Genomic DNA, 5,040 nt, shown 5'->3' on the forward strand with positions numbered 1-5,040 from the left:
TGGCCCCTGGCTGCTGGCGAAAGTGTTTCATACGCAGGGCAGTAATTTTAGAACATCGCCTCTCCGGCGTCGGAGTGCCCTATTTGCATCTGGGCCCTGCGAAGATGGCATATCGATTCCGGAACAAACGATTTGTTTGACGAACAGTGCCGCGGAATGCCAGAGAATGCGATCGATAAATGTGTCGCCGGCTGGTCACGTTTAGGGTGAATGGTTGGAAGCTTTTAATTAAAAGGGCGACTGTTAATTGTAATTAAAATGGTGATCTTCACTTCCACCGGCGTAATCCTCCGTTGATTGGAGACAGTTTATTGCACTGCATGAAGAAAGGGCCATCAAGAAGGTCCTCGACGACCGCGTCAACGAATTAGTCGTCAGATCTGGAACTGCCTCTCGCCAGCAAGGATGGCCAGTGTTCGGGTTGGCGTTTGGTTGTCGCTTTGGTCAAAGACCAACCTCATTCAGGACACCAACTCTTTCTAGTACATCGTTGTATTAAAAGAGTTCATTGTCGACTATGGTCCTGTAGCTTATTAAGGCATCAAAGTCTATGAAATAGAATTGTTGGGGGTCCTCATGAAGTAGTTCTGGAAATTCTGGATCGTAACGGTATCATTCCACAACAAAGTTGAATTGAATGAAATCTTAGCCTCGCTGTCGATTTAACAATAAATGATTTTCCAAAACAGCCAAGAATCGGATGCTGATTACTTCGGTCCAACATAGATTCGTCGGTCCTAAAAGACCATTCTAAATTCGAAATGGTTTCGATTCAAGGTTCCCAAAACGGTTTCTGAAAGAAGTGGGGCATTTTTTGACAGTATATAAATCGGCGCTAAACTCAAACAACTGAACCAACTTGGAGTCGTTCGTTACTCAAAGGCTAAAGGGGTGCTCCTTCGGAGTGTGCGGGGAAGCGCAACAGCGCGCCTCCCGCGGCAGAGTCGTGAAACGTGTTAACATTATCACGGGCGACGCAACAACTCGCGGCTTTCGACGAAGTGTCGTGACGCCGCCATGGTTTTCGGTGGTGGTGCTGGACCCCCTTATCGAGTGATCCTCGGTCCTTTAAGGCGGCGGGGCGGCGGCTCCCGACAAGTTCTTAAAATTAGCCAAATGGAGTACCCGGTTCGGTGTCACTTTTCGCACGGAGATCGTTGTTCGTGATCTGCGGTGGAGATACGGGTCCTGCCCCGGGCCGACAGGCTGAAATTGGGGCCGGCTGGCTAAATTAAAACGAAAATCAAATCAACCGACACTTATCATCCTTTGTAAATCTTATCTTGTCCCTTCGAGGGCGTGTGGTCCCACCGTGAAGAGGGTACATGTTTTAGAAATTAATCAATATTTTCCACGATGACGGCGACGGCGACAAGCCGAGGTGAGCTGTTGGACTTTTCAGGCCGGCCAAACCACTTTGCGCCGGGGGCCACCCCCTAGGGCGGGCGGGGGCCCAGATAATAGTAACGCGACCGCGGCACCCTTTTATCCTTTTTTGATGGACACGAGCGCTGGCGTGTCTCTGTTCGCCGTCGGGTTCTTGAGTGGCAGTGGGCCTTTGGCGGTGACTTTGGCGATTGCCACTGGCCGATAGAGTGATTAAATAGCGAAGGCGATGCTACTTCTGCCGATGGAGCCGCGCTTTATCGATCGATAACTTACACAGCGCTTACGTCTCCAAACATGGGCGCTTGTCCAAACACACTACACAATCGGCCCCCGGCTCCGATGAAGTGCGTAATATCGGTTCTGCGTCGAACTCGCAACGGGGCGATCCCAGTGCGATCAAGGATCAGGCTCCGTCTCCGTAGCGCTTGAGCTACCGCGCAAAGGCCCTCCGGAAGGGAATTAGCCGTTAAATATTGGTCCCCACTAATTGTCTCTTTACAACGGAAGAAAAAGCGGCTCATTGAGCGTTGGTCTGCCGGAGGAACTGGACCACAGGCAGCCCGGGGGTGCCCGGGGGCCGTACACAAACTGCCACGCTCGATCGAAAGGCGAGCCTGTTTGTTCCGCTTCAAATTACCACCGAATGGCCGAAGACCACAAAGTGAAGCAGCCTCGCAGCGCATCGCAGCGGAGAGGTGTCCCGTGCGTCATTAGCTTCCGTCAACACCGGGAACGGGGGCTTCTGTTTGGACAGATTGACCCTACCCGACCGCCACTCTGCCAACCCGGGGATAAGGCCCCGGGAGTGTCAAAAGCGCATAAGAAAAGACGCAGCAGGCAGCAAAGTCAAACCCCTTCCGAGCCGAGGCAAACATCGGTCAGCCCTAAATCCAAGCCGCGGGTCCGCCGTGTCGAGGTCGGGATGTTTGTTTTGATTTCGTCCCTCTCTCTCTCTCTCTGTCTTGGACCCCTGGGCGAACTGAAGTGCACCAGCGGGGCGAGATTTGCCTTGCACTTTGGGCAATGGACGGGCATTTCGGACACACCGGTGGTCAAGTCTGGGCCAACGATTAACGATGAGCCCCTGTAGGGCCCATCGGTGGACCCCTACACGGTACCGCGTTGATCCTGGTGGCATCCGGGAAATCGGTAGCTGGTTTTTGAGCAGTTGGACAAATATTTGTAGTCACTCGAGTCACGCCGAAGCCCCTGCTGGATGCTGGAGGCCTGACTAACGGTCGCATTCCAAACTGTCGGGCAGCATCTTTTTCTGGCTCGTTGAGCGCGTCGGGATCAACACTTGTATGAAAGGAGAATAATTTAATTTATATTTAAAAGGGAAATTAGGATCCATACGAGTGCCCACAGATTGTACTTCACGTTTGCTTTCTTCAATGAAAGCCATCACAAATCCTGCACATCTTCCAGTGGGCTATTTAAAGAACTGTGTTTTCCGATAAAAAAATCTCCAGTCCGGTCATTGAACAGGACGTCTTAAAGGCTGCGGAAAGGAGTACTCAAAACGCTCAACCTCAAACGGACATCAACCCCACGGGAAGGACACCCCCGGCAGGGAGGCAGCCGGGTCAGTGTGTTTCAGTTTAAGCAAATCGGCTTACAAAAATGGTCCGTCCCGGTCACTCAGGTCAGGCCGTGCAGGCCGTTGGTTGGACCAAAAATTGCAACCATTTACTCACGCTGACCAGCGGCCACCCTCTGTCCCGTTTCTCCCGAGTGATGCTGAGCTGGTGAATTGCAGGCCTCCCTCGGGCGGCTCGTCGCAATATCGTATTTGCCCACCCGACACGACACGCTAAGACGGGCTAAGAACACGGACCGACCGGGGCTGGACGAGCGAAAGGACATGTGTCCCATCGTCTTCGTTCAAGTGACTAGTTGGTATTTATTTTTTATCTTTCGATTTATTTTCTATTAGCAACGATAAATAACCGACTTCGGGTTGATCTTGCGGGACTTGAACTTCTCCAGCGGACAGCGCGGACGCCGGATCATATCTGCGGCTGGACAGTGGGGGCAACACACAAAAAACTGGAATCCCCTTCCGAACGTCGACGGTAAAGTCCTTCGGAAAAATCGCGACTCCGAAAGGCTGCGGCAGGGGAGGCTGGTGGCATCCTTGGAAGAAAACAACGTCCCCCAGCAAGAAGCGGGCGCCGAAAGGAAGTATTCAGAAATGATTACGTCAACCACCGTCGTGCCGCGCCGAGTCCGCAAGAGGCTAAGGAGCAGCAAGCGGCAAATAACTCAAAGGATATATGACAGATGACTTTATGATACATAATTTATTGCTATATTATGCTTGTTATCGGGTTTAGCATTGGGATGCCGGTGGGGCTCCGGACCGGAGGCTCGACTTTACCTCTCTCTCTCCGGCCACGGGCTTCTTGCGTCCCGCGGACCGGGAATGTCGACGAGAAGCCACTTTATTCGCTTGACAAATTGGGAACAAGGAGGCTTTTCGTGTTTCCGCTCTCGACTCTTACGGAGGACAGAAAGGACGATCGGATTTGGGCCGAAATTGTTCGGCCCGAGCTTATTGTTTTGTTATTGCTTAAGCACCCGAGCGCCGAGCGTTAATCTGATTTGGCCATTTGTCTTACCTTTGCTTTCAATTATCGTACTTTTTATCGTACTGCTTAAAAGTTATATAAAGAGTTGCGTGAGCGCGGCCAACATTAAGTGAACCACCATAAAAGCGAACCGCAGCGCGATGAGACAGAGTGATACCATTTTGCAAGCAAACAAAAGCCAATTTGAGAAGCATTTAAAAGGAGTTCCCCCAAAAAACCCCTCTTGGCCCCGGGACGAAGAAAAAATGAGAAGATTAAACGCGCATCAAATTGCGAGCATAAATATCGCGAGCGGCGCTGCGGTCAAACCGAACGAAGCCGAAACTCTCGAGACACAATGCACCGCACCGGACACCGGCGGAAAGAAAAATCGTGAAAATGTGGTGGAAAATAAATGCTTGCCACCGGGCACGGGCTCCATCAGTCAGCCAGGAGGTCAGCAGCCGGCCGAAGCTTCTCCGGAAAGGACTCGAACGCGCTCGAAAAAGGGTTTTCGGTCGTGCCATTGTTGCAGGGGGTCGAGCGAAATCTAGCTTTTAATTTCCGAAGCACCGAGCGGGTATAATTCCGGCGCGCGTCCTGCTTGAGAAAAATCCTCATTACGTGGGTTTCCCCGTGGCACTTGCCGAGGACGAAACAGTAGAGAGAGAAAAAAAACAACCAACCGAAGTGAATCGCTCACAGTGCGCTCCGGCGCAAGGCCGGGGATTAGAAATCGTTTTAATTTTAATTCTTCGTGAGTTTATTTTGGGTTTAAATCCTTTTTCGCGTAACCGAGTGCCGCAGATCGTCGGCGGTGCTGGGAACGAAAAAGAAAACAAAGAGAGTGTTTCGGAATGAGTTATGGGCTGGTGATGTGTAAGGTCCACTTTCCGCGGGCAAGAAAGTTGCTGCGGTTAGCGCGGGAAGGGATATTTATGGGTTCAATTTTCCGGACAGGACGCTCCAGAGTTTGTGGATTTTCCTTTGTTTTTTCCCGACTGCCCACCCTAGAGGAGAGCCGTTGCAATTGGGTTGTGCGGTAGGTTCTGCATGTTTCTACGCACAAATAGTTCTAAAC

This window comes from Anopheles bellator, chromosome 1 (genome assembly GCF_943735745.2).
Source record: "Anopheles bellator chromosome 1, idAnoBellAS_SP24_06.2, whole genome shotgun sequence".
Classification (NCBI taxonomy): domain Eukaryota; kingdom Metazoa; phylum Arthropoda; class Insecta; order Diptera; family Culicidae; genus Anopheles; species Anopheles bellator.